General features: G+C 36.6%; 1 protein-coding gene across 1 annotated transcript in view; it reads left to right on the top strand.

Annotated features, from left to right (window-relative positions):
• Positions 1-21576, top strand: part of ITFG1 (integrin alpha FG-GAP repeat containing 1) — a 311563-nt gene that overhangs the window by 214611 nt on the left and 75376 nt on the right. The window lies entirely within an intron of this gene.

The raw sequence follows: 21576 nt of genomic DNA on the forward strand, positions 1-21576 counted from the left end.
CATATATACAGACCCTGTTCAAATTCTTCAAATGTCCCAACAATGATTTTTTTTTGTTCCAGGATTTTATCCAGGAATTCCTGTTGCATTTCATTGTCACATCTTTGCAGACTTCTTCAGTCTGGAACAATTCCATTTCAGGTCCTTACCAATTTTAAAGAATACAGGTTTCATTCTGTAGCATAACCCTGTTTTCTCTTTCTCCACTCAGGTCAGACATTCTTTGCAGAAATTCCATTGCATGGAATTGCTGTGTACTTCTCATGCATTTTATCAGGAAGCACGTGATGTTGACCTGTCACACAACCATAATGTTAATCTTAATCTTCTGGTCATCTTATTGACCACCAGGTCTCTCCACCTTAAGTTCACTATTTCCGTCTTTGTGATTGCTTTCTCTGAGATAGTTGTTAGTGATTTTCTTCTACATTTATTAGTTGGCATTCTACTATCTCTTTCTCTTCCATGTATTTATGTATTCATTTATCAAATATATGTATTTCATTATTATTTATTATATGTATGTATTCATATTATGTTCAGTACATAAAATCATTTAATGTTCAAAGTGTTCCCAATAGAAGCAGTAGAAGCTCCTTCACACTGGCTTCTGTATCTTTTTGACATGTTTTCTGGGAAAGAAAGATACTCCAGATTCATCTTATGCCTCTCTTTCCCAAAGTCTAGAATCTGATGTCTCTCCAAGGAGCCCTGTTTCCTTTTGTAGTGGATGGTATTTAAAAACCAAATTCTAGATTCTCAGTGTACTGATTCTTACTGAGTGTCATTTCTTCTAGCTTATCCCAATGGACAGAGCTAGGAAATACAGATACGGCTTCACATACACAACACAGAAATATACCCATCTATGTATGTATGTATATATGTATGCATACATTTACTTACTATAAAACCATGAATTTATGCTCATACTTCCATTTCTAATCTAACATAGCATTTCAAGGGTTCTTTCTAATCATTTCTGTCTATAGGTATCTTCTTTAGCAGTGAGAAACTCAGCTTCTACTTTCCTCAGTATATTTTCTTCAATTTGCTCATTGTTTCCTATTTCCAACTGACACCCATGTTACCGTAGAGATCCTGTACATTTTCTGTTAAGTGTATGATTAAATATTTTATTTTCTTTGAAGTGATTACAAATATTGTGTTTTTAAGTTTGGTTTCCGCATGTTTGTTTTTAATAAATAGAAATAGTTGATTTTTGTGTGTTCCTCTTGTACACTGTAACCTTGCTCATTTATTGGTTCTAGGAGGCTTTTTTAAGATTCGATAGGATTTTCTACTTAGACAATTAAATGGAAACCTCTGATTTCTTCTTTCCAATCTATGCCCTTTTTTTCCTTCTTCTGGCTAAAATTTCCATTACTGTGTTAAATAAGATTGGTGCCAGTGGACATCCTTGCCTTGTTTCTGATCTTGGGGGAAAGCATTCCATCTTTCACCATTAAGTAGGATATTATCAGTAGGTTTTTGTATTTCTGCATTGTGTTAAGTAAGTTTACCCTGTTTCTGCTTTGCTGAGAGTTTTATCCTGAATTGCTGTTGGAAGATAACTGTGTTTGTGTTGTTATTATTATTATAGTTGACACCAAGACAGCCATCAAGACAGTCATTTGTTAATTGTTAATGAGGTGACACATGTATTTATAAATAACAGAAAATGTAATTTTCCTTTCTAACCAGCATATTCATTCTAATTTGAGTGAACTAAGAGTCACTCCCATCTTCATTACTACCACAATCTCAGAATACTGATATTCTACCCATTTCTACACTTTTTATCTATATGATTGTAGGCACTCCTTTGCCATTCTGAAGGAGGAATTACTTGGCTACTTTAGAGCTAAAGAAAACTTAAACTTTGCTGTATATTTGGCTTGTTATTAATGTATCTACTTTAAAGTGTATTTTTTTTTCCTCAGCAGTTTTCCTTCAACTTTAATCCCCTTCTCATCTGAAAGATAAGGAATCCTTAAAATGTTTGCTAACCCTAAATGTATGTGTAATTAGAATAACCTGATTCAATTCACTGAATTGAAACAAGCACTGTTGAAATAAGTACAGTTTGGAATTTGATCTTCTTCAGATAAATAAGTAAGTCTAGTATAGCCATTGACTAATGCAAACTCTAGTTGCCTTGGGAAGATTCAGCTGAAGCATACATCTCAATATATCTGTTCTATGCCCTTGGATCATTAGAATCAGCCTTCGTAAATGACAGCACACTCCTAGTTCCCATTTACTTTAATATAATACGTAATCTCTTCTCTACCCCCAACTCCATCCATTCCAGGATATTTGAGAAGCACTCTGAAATCCAGACTTATTTACTATGGTCACCTGCTTAACATCTTTCTCTCATAGGGTATTAATAGTATTCTAAACAACTTGAGATTAGTGTCCATGTCTTATTTGTCTTTGATTACCGAATGCCAAACACAGAGCCTGGCATATCGGAGGCCTTCAGGAAATTCATGTTAAATGTATGGCCAGGTACTTTTCAAGGCATGGATTGGCTATCTTATCTTAATTTAAAAGTATTACCTCTAGTACCCAGGCAACACTTGATGCCTCAGACCCCATGTTCTGTCTCTAGAAAACATTCTACCAAAATATGAAACTCGAATTCAAGGGCATATTCCCACCTTTACCTGTTTTGTGATGCTAGAGCTATAGGTAGTCAGTAGTTCATTTCCAGAAAAGAGAAGATTGAGCCTTAGTGAGTGAGTTACCTACCCTAGCTTAAGTTCTCAGGTCTACCTATATTCAGGATTCTCTGTGACTAGAAAATAACTTACTTACTTGGGTGGCTCAGTCAGTTAAGTGTCTACCTTCAGCTCAGGTCATGATTGCTGCATCCTGGGATCGAGCCACATATCAGGCTCAAGGAACCTGCTTCTCCCTCTGCCCCTCCCTACCCGCTTGTGTGTGTGCGCTCTCTCTCTCTCTCTCTTTCTCTCTCTCATTCAAATAAAAAAAACAAAATCTTGAAAAAAATAAATAACTTACTCTAAGAAACAAACTGAGGGTTTTAGAGGGGAGAGGGGTGGGGGTTTGGGTGAACCTGGTGGTGGGTATTAAGGAGGGCACGTATTGCGTGGAGCACTGGGTGTGGTGCAAAAACAATGCATCTTGAAACGCTGAAAAAAAATTAAATTTTAAAAGAATCCAAAATTTATCCATGATAAAATAAGTAAATAAATAAATAATAAAAATTTAAAAAAATTCAAAAAAATAACTTACTTAATTTCCCAGGCTTATAAACCAAAAATGTACAGAAAAAATATCACGTAGTACGAGAGGGGCTCTCATGACCTTAATGGGATCCTGTGAAAATATCCTTTTTGTTCCAACCTAGAATAAATGTTGTTTCAAAAATTTATATTAAAACTCAATAATTCTCTTTCAAAGTATTTTTTTCTGTTCAATGAGATAGCTATAGGATTTGTGTCCTTGATTTGAGTTTTGCCAATGTACTTCAAAGAAACTATTTTCTCACGTTTAAAGATTTCAAAAAAAAAAAACTATTGCTTAGTTCATCTAAATGTGAAATATTTATGTGTGTGGCTATACAGATTGAAGATTAATGCTTCCTAGAATAGACATTACTTATTGAGTAATAAGGAATTCTAGTGAAATAGATACTAATTTGTATATGGTTAGGACAAATCAAGTTCACCCTGCACTCAACAGGTTCTTTTATTCCAGCCTTAAAACTGCTTTCATATTTAAAATTATTTGTTTTGTAAAGCTTGAAAAAATATGCTTGAATTTTTATACTATACTCACAAATATGTTAGTTAATATAAGGGCATATGATGCTGTTACTTCCCTTATGTGCACCTTTAGACTGTCCTAGAGCAGAGGTCATCAGTCATGTGAAATAGAAGTAAATTGGAACATAAAGGATTTTCCTACACTGGGATTCAGATCCCCAGTTGTAATCATAATCATAATAATGCTAAAGAGAGAAAGCAGTTTCTCAGTATGAAGTAGAAGCTGGTCTCACACTTTGTTTATATTGATCACCTGGAAATTGTCCATGTGAAAAATGCATACATATAATTTAGGATATTCAGTCCTTCCTTGATATTTATTCATTTATATTTTTAAAAATTAAAGAAAGATCAGGGAATCCTAGAGATGGGAAAGGCCTCAAAAGGCCTTGCCCAAGTGCACCTTAATGCAACATCTCACTCAGCTTCTGCTTGAATGCCTAGCAGCAAAACTCACGTCCTCATAAAACAACACACATGTTTATAATTCAGTTTAGTTGTTAGAATATTTATTTTTGTATGAAGTCAAAATATGCATATTCAGTTACTTCTATCCATTGATACTAATATCTGGTATATAGCAGACCCTTGATAAATATCTGTTGAATAATAAAACAATTAGTCCTACTAAAGTTATTGCAGTTTTTCTCCTTACAGTAGACCATAAATTATAACTATAGTAACAGAATAAATAAATACATAATGGCCCTGCTCAGGAAAAAAGTAAACTTACTTAAAAAATTAAATAATCAGACAAGAGACTACATGAAAATGAAATGACATGTTTGAGGTGTCTCTTTAAAGTAACCCAGGGAACCTCAACTCTATGGTCAACTAATCTTCGACAAAGCAGGAAAGAATGTACAATGGAAAAAAGACTGTCTCTTCAAACAAATAGTGTTGGGAAAATTGGACAGCCACAAGCAGAAGAATGAAACTGGACTATTTCCTTACACCACACACAAAAACAGATTCAAAATGGATGGAAGACTCCCTCAGTGTGAGACAGAAATCCATCAAAATGCTAGAGCAGAACATAGGCAGCCACTTCTTCGACCTCAGCCACAGCAACTTCTTCCTAGAAACATCACCAAAGGCAAGGGAAGCAAGGGCAAGGAACTTCATCAGGATCAAAAGCTTTTGCACAGCAAAGGAAACAGTCAACGAAACCAAAAGACAACTGACAGAACAGGAGAAGATATTTGCAACTGACATATCAGATACAGGGCTAGTATCCAAAATCTAAAAAGAAATTATCAAACTCAACACCCAAAGAACAAATAATCCAATCAAGAAATGGACAGAGGACATGAACAGACATTTCTGCAAAGAAGACATCCAGATGGCCAACAGACACATGAAAAAGTGCTCCACATCACTCAGCATCAGGAAATACAAATCAAAACCTCAATGAGACACCACCTCACCCCACACCAGTCAGAATGGCTAAAATTAATAAGTTAGGAAACAACAGATGTTGGCGAGGATGCAGAGGAAGGGGAACACTCTACACTGTTGGTGGGAATGCAAGCTGGTGCAGCCACTCTGGAAAACAGTATGGAGGTGCCTCAAAAAGTTGAAAATAGAGCTACCCTATGACCCAGCAATCACACTACTAGTTATTTACCCTAAAGATACAAATGTAGTGATCCAAAGGGGCACATACACCCCAATGTTTATAGCAGCAATGTCCACAGTAGCCAAACTGTGGAAAGAGCCTAGATGTCCATCAACAGATGAATAGGTAAAGAAGATGTGGTACATATATACAATGGAAATTATGCAGCCACCCAAAAGTGAATTTTTGCCATTTACAACAACGTGGATGGAATTAGAGGGTATTGTGCTAAGCAATATATGTCAGTCAGAGAAAGACAATTATCATATGATCTCACTAATATAAGGAATTTGAGAAACAAGACAGGATCATGGGGGAAGGGAGGGTAAAATTAAACAAGATGAAACCAGAGAGGGAGACAAACCATAAGGGACTCTTAATCTCAGGAAACAAACTAAGGGTTGCTGAAGGGGAGGGTGTGGGGAGGGATGGGGTATCTAGGGGATGGACATTGGGGAGAGTATGGGCTATGGTGAGTGCTGTGAATTGTGTTAAGACTGATGAATCACAGACCTATATCCCTGAAAGAAATAGTACATTATATGTTAATTTAAAATTTTTTCAAATTAAAAAAATAAATAAAAATAGAGTAACCCAAGGAAGTAGGAAGTGGAATGTAGATGTAACAAGATTGGCCATGTTTTGTTGACAGCTGAAACTGTGTGAAGTGTGAGTGGGGTTCTTTCTATATTTCTAATATTGTGTAATTTGAAAAGTTCCATGTAGAAAGTTTAAAAACTGATGGATCTCTTGAGAATCTGTAGCCTGTGACTTCCTAGTCTAAGTCAGAATGGGGACCACTGGGTAGTACTAGCATCTAATTAACAGTATCCAGGAGAAGGTTTTTTCCACACATCCGCAAGTTCAGACCCAGACATAGCCAATTTGGTGCAGGAGGTTTTAGTTTTAGGAAACAGGATAACTTTGCACTAAGGATATTAACATAAATATTAAGAACATGCTTTATAAAAAGGTCATGGGAAATTAGATACCAGTTTGAAACAATCATATGGGAAAGATAACCTAGTTGTTTTGAAGTGGTCTTCCTCTTTTTCCCTTGATTATTGTTTGCCTTAAGTCAGACAGTTACTAGGATGTAATTCTTCTTTCAAAACCATCTACAATGTCCAGAGTTGATTTTGCTTTAAAATTATTCTGTTATTCTAATGCTCAAACCAGCTTAATTAATGTTTAATTAATGTCACTGTTTTTCAGTTAAGAAAATTGAGGAAGTTGGTGACAGAAAACTATCCTTCAGCCTATTCCCAGTGGTACTCTATGACACTGCAGATCCACAGAATGCATTCCAAGCACTTCTGTGAAGATGGGGGACCCTGTGCATTACAGAATTGTGGGGTTCCCTAGCTCTCTTGAATCAGAACCGATTCCTAGCTCTGTTTTTTCTTATTCCTATCAGCTGCACTGGAAGGTTCTGCATTCTAATTTAGTTCTATCAGAACTTAACTCCAGTTTCTAACAAATACATGAACCTGAATTTCCCTAACACTTTTTAAATTGTAACAGTGTTTCCTCCATTTACTTCCCAAATAGGACGAGATATTTAGAAATATTTTATTTCCTTGCCTGTATCAAGATTCTGTTGAAATAATGTGGAAGTTTATTTATGGATGATTAATTTTGTTTTACCTTTTCTGCCTTCTGCTTTACAAATTCTTTCTTAAACTGTTCAAAACCAAATTATCAATGATTATTTAAACTTAACAAGTTTTGGGTGCCTGAGTGGCTTAGTCATTTAAGCATCTGCCTTTGGCTCAGGTCATGATCTCAGGGTCCTGGGATGGAGCCATGCATAGCATTGGGCTCTATGCTCAGCAGGAAGTCTGCTTCTCCCTCTCCCTCTCCCCCTTCCCCTCACTCCTATTCTCCTGCACGCACACGCTCTCTCTCTCAAATAAATGAATAAAATCTTAAAAAAAATAAACTTAACAAGTTTTGCTAGCTTTATTGCCATCAGTTTACCTATATGCCACCTCTTTCCCTTTCTTTTTTCTGATTCCTATCTCTTTTGGGAGAATACTTCCTCACGTGATTTTCAGAAGGTTTACATAGGTTAATATATTTTCTGAATATGTCTTAAAATGTTTTTAAGCATAATACTGCTCTTCTATATCAACATTAATTTTGTTTGTATAGAGTTTTATTAATATTGCTCTGTTTACTTCTTGCAAACAGTATGGTAATCTTTCAAATTCTTCTCCTTCATGTTCTCTTGTTTAGGTGGAGACCATTTGTATGATTGCTCACTTTGGTTTTCTTTCTCTTAAGCTGTTGTTTTTCTTCATGCATCTGAGAATTTTTCTATGCTTATAGTTCTAAAAAGAATTAGTGTTGGTAAGTAATATGGGTGTGAAAAGCACATGCATCACATACAATTCTGCTTAGCAGACAATTGCCACAACTCCCTTTCTTCCCCTCCCTGTGCAGGAGCTCCTTGGGGCTCGAAAGCTGGGAGCTAACCAGAGGTGAAAAATTATTTAACAAGTTGGTGGCTTCAGAGTTCTCAGAGAAAAGCACACAAGTGATGCCTGGGTGGTGAACTGCACCCCCACTTCTTTTTTTTTTTTTTTATAAATATGTATGTATTTATTTTGGGTGTTTAACTCTTGCCCTTTCATTTTTTTTTTAATTTTTTTAATTTATTTTCAGCGTAACAGTATTCATTGTTTTTGCACCACACCCAGTGCTCCATGCAATCCGTGCCCCCTCCTATACCCACCACCTGGTTCCCCCAACCTCCCACCCCGGCCCCTTCAAAACCCTCAGATTGTTTTTCAGTCTCTCATGATTCACTTCCCCTTCCAATTTCCCTCACCTCCCTTCTCCTAACTCCCCTTGTCCTCCATGTTATTTGTTATGCTCCACAAATCAGTGAAACCATATGATAATTGACTCTCTCTGCTTGACTTATTTCACTCAGCATAATCTCTTCCAGTCCCATCCATGTTGCTACAAAATTTGGGTATTCATCCTTTCTGATGGAGGCATAATACTCCATAGTGTATATGGACCACCTCTTCCTTATCCATTCGTCTGTTGAAGGGCACCTTGGTTCTTTCCACAGTTTGGCAACCATGGCCATTGCTGCTATAAACATTGGGGTACAGATGGCCCTTCTTTTCACTACATCTATATCTTTGGGGTAAATACCCAGTATGCACCCCCACTTCTGTGAGAATTACTAGCAAGGGATATTACCAGAGTCTCTAACTTATTCCTCTGGCCTCAACCTGGGGGGATCATCAAACACGAACAGAGTTGTGCTTTCCAATGAGAAGATTAGGAGATTTACAGGGAGGCAGTTTATTAAACAATCCCACTGTTTTGCTGAACCTTTTTGTGTTATTTCACTATGTGGATTCAGGGGGTTGGTGTTTTGGCAATAATCTAAAATTATTTAGAACCCTATCTAGGAATACCAGCAAATCCCCCAAATTACTTAGCTAGCAGGAACCTCCAAGTGACAAATACATCTGTTCCCTGTGTGATCCTTGGCTCAGTTCTAGGACTCCTTCATCTCCTCCCTGCTCCCCTGGCCCCATCATGGCTTGCCCTTGTTCTCAACCCTCACCCTAAGATTCAAGGTTTCTCAAGGGTGTGCTAGGGACCCCACCCACTGTTGGCCCACTGACTCTGTGACATGGTTAGCATTAATTGGCTATTTGCTCAATATTATTTACTTACATTAATTAATACCCTTAAGAAATTCCTCAAAATAGCTGCCATTGACCACACCCTTTTATTTTCAGACTTTTTTAATCATCGTAGTGATACTTAGGGATTAAGGAAGGTAAATATATGTATTCCATTTTAAATTAACTAAAAGTTTTTCAGACATGTTTACCTAGAATCAAATACGGTTTTAAGCTAAGACCTCCTGAATTTAGAATAAATTTTAACAACTTTATATGTGTGTAAAACATATGCCTGCCACATTTAATATTGATTTGCACAAGTAGTGAACAGGATCAAAATTAGTTGAAAGATGATTCACTTTTTACTTTATAAGTTTCTGTATCTAAGTTCTTTTTAATGAGCATATGATTTTTTTACTAAAATAATGAAAGATAGGTAATCAGCAGACAAAAAGGTTTCCATAAGTTGTCTAAATTAATGTGTGAATGACAGAAATAGCTGGGACAGTCGCTTTTATTTCCCATATGATACTCGATTGTGACATTTGCCTTATACTCACATGTCTTAAACAAAAACAAAAAAAAAATTTCATAGAATGAATATGAGTCACATATAATCCAGGCAAGGTTTTTTCATTTTAGTTTTTCTTCTTCCAAGATTTTATTTAAATTCAAGTTAGTTACCATATAATGTACTATTCGTTTCAGGAGTAGAATTTAGTGATTCAACATTTACGTACAACACCCATGGCTCATCACAACTATACTCCTTAATGCCCATCACCCAGTTTAACCCATCCCTCATCCATTTCCCTCCATTGACCCTCAATTTCTTCTCTAGAGTTGAGTCTCTTATGATTTCCTCCCTCTCTGTTTCTTATTTTATTTTTTCTTCCCTTCCCCATGTTCATCTGTTTGTTTCTTAAATTCCACATATGAGTAAAATCATATGGTATTTGTCTTTCTCTGATTTAGTTTGCTTATCATAATATAATCTAGCTCCATCCACATCCTTGCAAATGGAAAGATTTCATTCTTTTTGATGACTGAGTAATATCCCATTGTATACATGTACCACATCTTCTTTATCCATTCGTCAGTCAATGCACATTTGGGCTCTTTCCATAATTTGGCTATTGTTGGTAGAGCTACTAGAAACATTGGGGTGCATTCACCCCTTCAAATAACTATGTTTGTATCCTTTGGATAAGTTGCACCTAGTAGTGCAACTGCTGGGTCATAGGGTAGCTCTATTTTGAACTTTTTGAGGAGCCTCCATACTGTGTTTCCCAGTGGCTGCACCAATTTGCATTCCTACCAACGGATAAGATGATTCCCCTTTCTCCACATTCTCGCCAACATATTTGTTTCCTGAATTGTTAATTTTAGCCATTCTGACAGGTATGAGATGGTATCTCATTGTCGTTTTCATTTGTATTTCACTGATAGTGATGTTGAGCACTTTTTCATGTGTCTATTACCCATGTGTATCTCTTCTTTCAAGAAATGTCTGTTCATGTCTTCTGCCCATTTCTTAACTGATTATTATTTTTTGGATGTTGAGTTTAATAAATTCTTTATAGATTTTGGATACTAGCCCTTTATCTGGTATGTCATTTACATTTATCTTCTCTTATTACATACATTGCCTTTCAGTTTTGTTGATTCTATCCTTTGTTGTGCAGAAGCTTTTTATCTTGATGAAAGTCCCAGTAGTTCACTATTGTTTTTGTTTCTCTTTACCCCGGAGACATGTCTAGTAAGAAGTTGCTGTGGCTGAGGTCAAAGAGTTTGCTGCCTATGTTCTCCTCTAGCATTTTGATGAATTCCTGTCTCACATTTAGGTCATTCATCCATTTTGAATTTATTTTTGTGTATGGTGTAAGAAAATGGTCCGATTTCATTCTTCTGCATAATACTGTCCAATTTTCCCAACATTCGTTGTTGAAGAAACAGTCTTTTTTCCATTGGGTATTATTTCCTGTTTTGTCAAAGAGTAGTTGACCATAGAGTTGGAGGTCCATTTCTGGGGTCTCTAAATCATTTCCACTGATCTATGTGTCTGTTTTTATCCTAGTACCATACAGTCTTGGTGATTACAGCTTTGTAATTCAGCTTGAAACCTGGAATTGTGATACCTCCAGGTCTGGTTTTCTTTTCCAATATTGCTTTGGCTATTCAGGGTCTTTTCTATTCCATATACATTTTAGATTTGTTTGTTCTATCTCTGTAAAAAAATGCTGCTGTTATCTTGATGGGGTTTGCATTGAATGTGTAGATTGCCTTGGGTAGCTTAGACATTTTAACAATATTTGCTCTTCCAATCCATGAGCATGGAATGGTTTTCCATTTCTTTGGGTCTTCATTTCTTTTACAAGTGTTCTGTAGTTTTCAGATCTTCTACCTGTTTGGTTAGGTTTATTCCTAGGTATCTTACAGTTTTTAGTGCAATTGTAAATGGGATCGATTCCTTGATTTCTCTTTCTGCTGCTTTATTATTGGTGTATAGAAATGCAACAAACTTATGTATGTTGATTTTATATCCTAAGACTTTGCTGAATTCATGTATCAGTTCTAGAAATCATTTGGTGGAGTCTTCAGGTTTTGTATATTGAGTATCATGTCACCTGCAAAGAATGAAAGTTTGACTTCTTCCTTGCCAATTTTGAGGCCTTCTACTTCTTTATGTTGTCTGATTGCTGAGGCTGGGACTTCCAGCATCATTTTGAACTATAGCGTTGTGAGTGGACATAACTGTCATGTTCCTAACCTTAGGGGCAAAGCTCTCAGTTTTTCCCCATTGAGGATGTTATTACCTGTGGGTCTTTCATACATGGCCTTTATGATGTTTTCATATGTTGCCTCTATCTGTATACTGAAGAGGGTTTTTATCAAGAAAGGATGCTGTATTTTGTCAGATGCTTTTTCTGCATCTATTGAGATGATCATATGATTCTTATCCTTTCTCTTATTAATGTGTATCACATGATTGATTTATGGATATTGAACCACCCCTGCAGCCCAGGAATAAATCTCACTTGGCGGTAGTGAATAGCCTTTTAATATACCATTGGACTGATTAGCTTGTATCTTTGTTGAGAATTTTTGCATCATGTTCATCAGGGATATTGGTCTATAATTCTTTTTGGTGGGGTCTTTCGTTTAGGGATCAAGGTAATGCTGGCCTCATAGAATGAGTTTGGCAGTTTTTCTTCCATTTCTATTTTTTTGGAACCATTTCAGAATAATAGGTATTAATTCTTCTTTAAATGTTTGGTAGAATTCCCCTGAGAAGCCATCTTGCCCTGGACTCTTCTCTATTGGGAGATTTTTGATTACTGATTACAGCAATTTCTTTGCTGGTTATGGGTCTGTTCAGGTTTTCTATTTCTTCCTGTTTCTGTTTTGGTAGTTTTTATGTTTCTAGGAATTTATTATCCATTTCCTCCAGATTGCCCAATTTTTGGCATATAATTGCACATAATATTCTCATATAATTGTATTTCTGTGGTGTTGTTTGTGACCTCACTTGTTTTGTTAGTGATGATAAATCTGGCTAGAGGTTTATCATTCTTTTTAATTTTCTCAATATACCAGCTCCTAGTTTCATCAATCTCTTCTCCTGGGTTTGGTTTTGTTTTTTTCCTATGCCATCAATTTCTGCTCTAATCTTTATTATTTCTCTTCTTATACTGGTTTTAGGCTTTCTTGGCTGTTCTTTTTCCTGCTCCTTTAGGTATAAGTTTAGGTTATATATTTGAGACTTGTCTTGTTTCTTGAGGAAGACCTGTATTGCAATATACTTGCCTCTTGGGACCACCTTTGCAGCATCCCAAAGGTTTTTTGGACTTTTTGTGTTTTCACTTTCATTTGCTTCCATGTATTTTTTTGTTTCTTAATTTCCTGGTTGACACATTCAATCTTAATAGGATGTTATTTGATTTCCATGTATTTGTGGTCTTTCAAAATTTTTTTCTTGTGGCTGACTTCAAGTTTCACAGCATTGTGGCCTGAAAATATGCATGGTATGATCTTAATCTTTTTGTACTGGTTGAGCCCTGATTTGTGACCTAGTATGTGATCTGTTCTGAAGAGTGTTCTATGTGTGCTCAAAAAGAATATGTATTCTGGTGCTTTATGATGAAATGCCCTGAATAGATCTATTAAGTCCATCTAGTCCAGAGTATCATCCAAAGACATGGTTTTCTTATTGATTTTCTGCTTACATGATATGTCCATTGCTTTGAGTGGGCTAATGAAGTCCACTACTATTATTGTGTTGTTTTCAATGAGTTTCTTTAAGTTTGTTATTAATTGATTTGTATATTTGGCTGCTCCCAAGTTGGGAACATAAATATTTACAATTCTTAGATCTTCTTGTTGGATACACCTCTTTATTATGATATAGTGCCTTTCTTCATCTCTTACTACAGTCTTTGTTTAAAATCTAGTTTGTCTGATATAAGGATATCTACTCCAGATTTCTTTTGATATCCATTAGCATGGTTCTCCACCTCTCACTTTCAATCTGAAGATGTCTTTTTATCTAAAATGAGTCTCTTGTAAGCATAGTATCAATGGGTCCTGTTGTTTTTTTTTTTAATCCACTTTGATACCCTATGTATTTTGATTGGACCATTGAGTCCATTTACATTCAGAGTGATTATTGATAGATATGAATTTTGTGCCATTATATTACCTGTAGAGTCTCTGTTCCTGTAAATTGTCTCTTTTTCTTTCTAATCTTTGTTGCTTTTGGTCTCTCTTTCCCATTCAAAGTGTCCACTTTAATATTTCTTACAGAGCTGCTTTAGTGTTCATGAACTCCTTTAGTTTTTGTTTGTCTTGGAAACACTTTATTTCTCTTTGTATTCTCAGTTGCAGCCTTGACTGCATATTTTTTCCATTTAACACATTGAATATAGCATGCTACTTTCTTCTGGTCTGCCAAATTTCTATGGGTAATTCTGCTAAACTTATGTATCTACCCTTGTTGGTTAAAGACCTTTTGTCCCTAGCTGCTTTCAGAATTCTCTCTTTTCTTAGTATTTTGCAGGTTTCCCTGTGATGTGTCTTGGTGTAGGCCTGCTTTTATTCATTTAGAGGGGAATTCTCTGTGCCTCTTGGATTTGAATGCCCATTTTCTAACCCAAATTAGGGAAGTACTCAGCTACAATTTGTTCATATAACCCTTCTGCCCCTTTTTCTTGCTCTTCTTCTTGTGGGATTCCTATGATAGATATTACCGCACTTTATGGAATCACTGAGTTCCCTAAGTCTGTCTGTATTCATGATCTAATAATTTTCCTTCCCTCCTCTTTTCTGGTTCACTATTTACCATAATTTCATCTTCATGTCACCTATTCTTTCCTCTGCTTCTTCCCTCCTGTTGTGATTGTATCCTATTGGTTTTGCATCTCACTTACAGCATTTTTTTTATTTCAGCCTGACTAGTTTCTAGGTCTCTTATCTCTGACGCAAGAGTTTCTCTGGTGTCCTGCGCTCTTTCCAGAGCCACTAGTAATCTTATGACTGTTGTTCTAAATTCTTACTCACATATATTGCTTATATCTGTTTTGAGCAAGTCTGTGTCTCTGATTTCTTCTTGATCTTTCTTTTGGGGAAAATTCCTCTATCTTGTCATTTTGGCTAAGTTTCCGTCCTTTGAGTATTATGAAAGCTTGTTATGTTTCCTGCTTCTGACTGTAATGCTAAAAAAGCTTCTGAGCCTAATGCTAAAAAAGCTTATATGTTTCCTGCTTCTGAGCGTAATGCTAAAAGAGGTCATACACTGTCCAAGGCCTGGCCCTTCAAGAAGTGTTTCTGCTGCTATGCTCTGTGCACTCTGCTATTGTGTTTTGGCTGCTCTTTCCCACAGGTCAGTCTTCAGGATTACTCCTTGCTTGCAGTGGGGAGTGTCTGGGTATTTAACTAGGTGTGCTTTGATTTGTTTGTTAAGATAAGCCTGATTACAAAACAAACAAACCTATCCAAGAAAAAGAGAAAAGGAATAGGAACGAAAAAGGCAAACAGACTATAAGCTTGATTCCAAAGAAAAGAAAAGAGAAAGAAATAAAACAAAAAGAAGGCTGATCTAAAATATTAGAAACTATAATCATGATTCTAAAGAAAAAAGAAAGGGTAAAAAGGCAGGGGAGGTGGGGATGGCAGAGCCTGGTCCTGTTTCCACCAAAACTGAAGCCAACTCTTAGGAGTACTCTGTGGTAAGTGGACTTGATACATGTAGGGGGCCTGTGTTGATCTTCTGGGGGAGAGGCCCACTGCACTGGCTCACAGTTGGACTTGCCCTAATAATGATGCTCCTGCAGGACACAGGGGGCTGGGTTTGGTGTGAGTGGCTCCAGCTCCTGGGGCAAATAATGCATTATATGTTAATAAAAATAATTAATAAAAATTTTTTTAAAAATACATAAGCTATGACATATATTGTGTTTTAACATGAAATCTTAAGGGGTGCCTGGGTGGCTCAGTTGGTTAAGTATCTGTCTTCAGCTCAGGTCATGATCCCAGGGTCCTGGGATCAAGGCCCTCACTGAGCTCCTTGCTCCATGAGGAGCCTGCTTCTGCCACTCCTACTCCCCCTGCTTGTGCACTCTTTTTCTCTCTCTTTCTCACTCTCTGTTAAATAAAATCTTTTTTTAAAAAATAGAATCTTAAGATCCTAAGTATTGTCAGGGCGCCTGGCTAGCCTAGTCCATAGAGCATGCAACTCAGTCTCAGGGCTGTGAGTTCAAGCCCCACCTTAGGTACAGAGATTACTTAAAGATGAAAATAAAAATCTCAGGGCACCTGGGTGGCTCAGTCGGTTAAGCAGCTTCCCTCAGCTCAAATCATGATCCCGGGGTCCTGGGATCGAGCCCCATATCGGGCTCCCCCTACTCTGTGGGGAGCTTGCGTCTTCTTCTCCCTCTGACTTCCACTCCCCCTGCTTGTGTTCTCTCGCTGTCAAATAAATAAAATCTTTAAAAATAAAATAAAAATAAAAATCTTAAAGAAAAAATCCTATATATTGTCACTTTAAAATTTAAAATTTAGGAATTGTACATTCCATTAGTCATTAGTTTTAAACCAATTTAATCTGCTAGTAACCAGTACTTCAAATAGCTCATTAAGTATTTTATTTACAGATTTTCATTTAATTCTGTGAATGGACTATCTTCTAAATTCCAATGATCTTTTTTATAACAACTATAGTTTTTAAAGTCTAAGGGTCTTAGGAATTACTCTTTATTTAAACAGTCTATTTAAAAGGGTAATATAGAGGCGCCTGGGTGGCTCAGTGGGCTAATAAGCCTCTGCCTTCGGCTCAGGTCATGATCTCAGAGTCCCGGGATCGAGTCCCACATCGGACTCTCTGCTGAGCAGGGAGCCTGTTTCCCCCTCTTTCTCTGCCTGCCTCTCTGCCTACTTGTAATCTCTGTCGAATAAATAAATAAAATCTTTAATAAATAAAAAAATAAAAGGGTATTATAAAAAATTAAAAAATAAAATAAAAGTGTATAATAAAATGTTATAATAAATCTGTATAGGATTTTGTAATATGTCACAAATACATACTCATACTTTACAAAAGTTTATGAAATGGATAAAATTCTTAACTTTCTAAAAATTAGACTGTGGTTCAGCCAAGATCAGCTGGTTAGTAGGAAAACATTCATTGACACTTGAAATGAGAAAGAGAGATACTTTAAGAAGCTCACCGTGGTGAAAAACACAAATAGTGGAATGCTGGAATTATATACCATTATCTACCCTCTGAAATGCCATTTTCCATTTGGGCTCTTTATATTAGCCCACCTTCCCAGTTGTTGCAGTTGCTTAAGAAAATTGTTTTACTTAAAACCATATAGTTTTAGGGGTTCCTGGGTGGCTCAGTGGGTTAAAGTCTCTGCCTTCGGCTCAGGTCATGATCCCAGGGTCCTAGGATCGAGCCCCAAATCCCCTCTCTGCTCAGCGGGGAGCCTGCTTCCCCTCCTCTCTCTCTGCCTGCCTCTCTGCCTACTTGTGATCTCTCTCTCTGTCAAATAAATAAATAAAATCTTTAAAAACAAACAAACAGCAACTGCCAATATATGCTTTTTATCACATGCCAGGCCCTCTGCCAAGTGTTTTACATGGATTGTCTCATATAATAGTACCTATATATGATCACTTTTAGTGAAACACATTAGAATCTATAACTTTTTAAAATAGTAGGATCTTGCATATCAGGGAAAGAGAAAACAGAATATTATCTTACAAAATGAGTTATACTCCTGGTTCTGCTATGCATTTCTGACATATGTGAGCAAACATAAACAAAGCAGAGTCTAAAACCAAACCACTTCCATCTGTGCTGGGACAGGATGTTAAGCACCTGAAACTATCTACTAGCAAGATAGATACCAATTTGGAATCTTAGGATATGGAAATTTTTATAACCCTTGAAAATGATTTTATCCAACCATAGTATTATTAAGATTTTTCTAAAACTGTGAAACAGAGAAGTGAAGTAATTCGCCCATGCCCACACTTTGCACTGGCTTACACACTTGATGACATTTCCTGTACTATATGAATAGGATGCCTGAAAGGAGCAGATCTTATGGATTTTAGCCAGTGTTGGTGTTAAATAATCATTTGGGGATTTATTCTTTTTTCTTTTAAGATTTTATTTATTTATTTATTTGTCAGAGAGAGAGAGAGAGTACAGGCAGGCAGCACAGCAGGCAGAGGCAGAGGGAGAAGCAGGCTCCCAGCCGAGCAAGGAGTCTGATGTGGGACCTGATCCCAAGATGCTGGGATCATGACCTGAACCGAAGGGAGCTGCCCAACCAACTGAGCCATCCAGGCGTCCCTTGGAATTTATTCTTGATGAACGTTCGTGACCTGTAAACTTGGTATATTTTGATATGAACAGAAACTAACAAAAAAACCCTTATTAATAACAAGATGAACTACAAATACAAATATTAAATGTATGCTCGATTGTGTTTCTCAGCATTTAATTTAGTTCTTCCTTTCTTTTTGAAGTTGTATGTAATTTTATTAAGTTATGATTTAAACTGTACTGATGAGCCTGTCACATTAATATACAGAATAATATAGTAGGGAAATAAAAATAAAAATTTTCCTGATATAGCCTGTACATTTGAAGAAACCTAATGTTTTTCAGACTTTTTTTTTATTTTATTAACTCAAGAGAGGAAGAAGATAGAAGTGTGTATGTGAGTAGGTGTGTCCCTTTTTCATGATTGGAAACTTAAAGGGAAACAGGGATTTGTGATAAAGCCAAAGCTAAAAGTGAAATTCCATTCTTCTATAGTATTCTTTGAGAAAACAATATAATTACTGAAAGTAGCTAAAGATATTTTTTTCTACCTCATGTCAAATATACAGAGCTAGTAGAGCCCAGAAACCATACAGTCTAAGTCTGCCCTACCTGCTGCAGTTACTAAGTAGACGTCACTGGAAAAAATAGGGTTGTTCTGTTGATGAAATAATAATTTCAGGCTAAGAAAAGATTAACCTTCATAATAGTATTTAGGAGTTCTGAATTCCTAATTAAACAATATTATCAACCAGAATATTAAATAGGCGCAAGGATTATTATGATTCCTTCTTGCAACTATGCTTGCAGAAAACAAGGAGATGCGTATTCTATTGTATTGTGTAGATATCTCCTCTTATAAGACATATGTATGTTTCATATGTATAACGTGTATGATATGTATATAGGTATGATATATTTAAATCTTATCTTGATCCTATTGCTATAATATGAAAATTTAAATTTGACAAAGGAAATCTTTAAAAAACAAAAATAGATACAAGAACAAAATTTTTAGCTTGCTATATACAAAATGAAACACACTATTATATAATTTTGAGTAAATACTCTCAAACTATGCTAAACAAGACACAGACAATTTATCTTGTACAGAAAATAAAATAATCCACTGCTTCATCGATTTTTCCATCTCCCATAAAAGTAGGATAATGTGTTTTTCAAATGAGTTAGTGTCTAGTAGCCACGTGTTCTTTCATAAGAGCTCCATTTGTTTTGTGACCTTGAGTGATGTACTGGCCCAAGCGTCATTGTCCTTTTCTGTAAAAAAAAAAAAAAGAAGAAGAAGAAGATTGTGGGGGTCAACTAAAGGTATCTCCCAATCTTTCTGTGAGGATTAAGGAAGAGCATATATGAAAGCAAATTCCTATTCAGAGTTTGGCACTTACCAGCTCAATGAATGTTTACTAAAAAGACACCTGATAACCTTTCTGAAGGATAATTTCAGTATATACACCAAAAGCTTTAAGATTACACTCAGAAACAATTCTAATTCTGTGGTTATCCCAAGAAAATTATCAGGGATGTGCCAAAGATTTGTGTATAATATACTATATCTGTAAGGATGATCTCCCCAGTGGTGTTTTTAAAAGAAGACAAAGTTAGATTACAGAGTGGAGGAGAACTTAAATGTCCTAATAAGAATGGGTGTATATTTTATATATCTATTTATTTATGATCTTATGCGTGCACATGCGAAAGAGAAGAAGAGAGGTGGAGGGGCAGAGGGAGAAACACTTCCCACCAGAGCAGGGAGCTCAGTCCCTGGATTCATGACCTGAGCCAAAGGCAGATGCTTAACTGACTGAGCCACCCAGGCACCCCAAGAATGGGTGTTTATTTTTATCCATATATCTATCCACACATACAGTAGAATACCATGTAGTTATGTGATAGAAGCATATTTAATAATGTAGGAAAAGATTGGACTATGTCAACCAAAAAGCTTACAAAATTATGAGTAGCATGTCTTCATATATGTAAATTTTTTTAAGTTTGTGTATTAGTCTACTCAGGCTGCCATACCAAAGTTCCATATATGGGCTGGGCAGCTTAAACAAGAGAAATTTGGTTCTCATAGTCTGGAGCCTGGGAATTCCAAGATTGAGGTGCCAGCAAAGTAGGTTTCATTCTGAGGCCTCTTCTCTTGGTTTATAGGTGGCCTCCATCTCTTTGGGTGCTCACATGACCTCCACTTTGTGCGTGCAGTGAGTGAGAGAGAGAGAGCAGCAAGAGAGCAACTCTCTCGTGTCTCATCTTTTTTTTTTTTTTTAAGATTTTATTTATTTATTTGACAGACAGAGATCACAAGTAGTCAGAGAGGCAGGCAGAGAGGAGGAAGCAGGCTCCCCAAGGAGCAGAGAGCCCGATGCAGGGCTCGATCCTAGGACCCTGGGATCATGACCTGAGCGGAAGGCAGAGGCTTTAACCCACTGAGCTACCCAGGCGCCCCTCTCATGTCTCATCTTAATAGGTCACTAATCCCATCAGATTAATGCTCCACCCTTAAAAACTCATTTAACCTTAATTTTTCCTTAGAGGCCCCATCTCCAAATATGGCAGCACAAAGGTTAGAACTTCAATCTATGAACTTTGCGGGGACACATTCAGTCTATGACAGTGTGATATCTTACAACAAATTGGTAAGAATATCTGGATGGTTGAATCACAAGTGATTTTTACTTTTCTACATTTTTGAATTTTTTCTCTAATATCCTCAAAATATTCAGAGAAGTAAGTAGACAGAATAGATGATTATAGCGGTTGCTTTAGGTTGAGGGTGGGAATAGGAGGACTAGGGCCTAATAGCTAAAGGGTACAGGGTTTCTTGTTAGAAGTGATGAAAAGTGATTATGGTTATGGTTGCACAACTCTGGAAGTACCCTAAAAACCACTGAATAGGACACTGTAAATGGGTGAATGCTATCTCAAAATGTGAATTATATCTGAAAGCTGTTACAAAATGTGTGTGCACATGCACATGTGTGTGTGTACATGCACGTGTGTGTGTGTGAAGGTGGTTTTGGAAACCACCATTTACATAACAAGCATTTATTGCTAAAAGGAATCTGTCTATTTGAAAGAGGAAGATGTTTGCATGTAATATAGCTAAAGAAGAGTGAAAAGTGCTTTGTACTTGAATTATATGTACTATAAGATTATTAAGATCATAGAAGGCTTCTGTGAAAATGGTAAGAGAGAACCTAGTTCCAGAAAGATGGAACGACCAAAATGGCTAGTGGCACAACATTACAGGTTAAGGCCATGATCACAGAATACAGAATGAGCAGATAGTAAGAAGGAGAAATTAATTCCGCTTCAGTAAAAATGTTGATGGTATCCACTGATGAATGGGCATCTGTGGCAAAGGGATGATTGTCAGCAATCTAATAATTGCAGAAACTTACTGTATTAGTCGGCGTTCTTCAGAGAAACAGAACCAATTTTGTATATATATATCACACACACACACACACACACACACACGTACATACAGAGGTAGGGAGGAGGGAGGGAGGGAGAGAGTTTGTCAGGCAGAAAAACCTGATGTTTTAGTGTATAGTCCATCTGGCCAGCGAATTCTTAACTTGGGAAAGGGTCAGACTTTTGTTCTATTCAGGCCTTCAGCTGATTGGATGGCACCCATCCACATTATGAAGA

The sequence above is a fragment of the Lutra lutra genome, chromosome 17 (assembly GCF_902655055.1).
Source record: "Lutra lutra chromosome 17, mLutLut1.2, whole genome shotgun sequence".
NCBI lineage: Eukaryota > Metazoa > Chordata > Mammalia > Carnivora > Mustelidae > Lutra > Lutra lutra.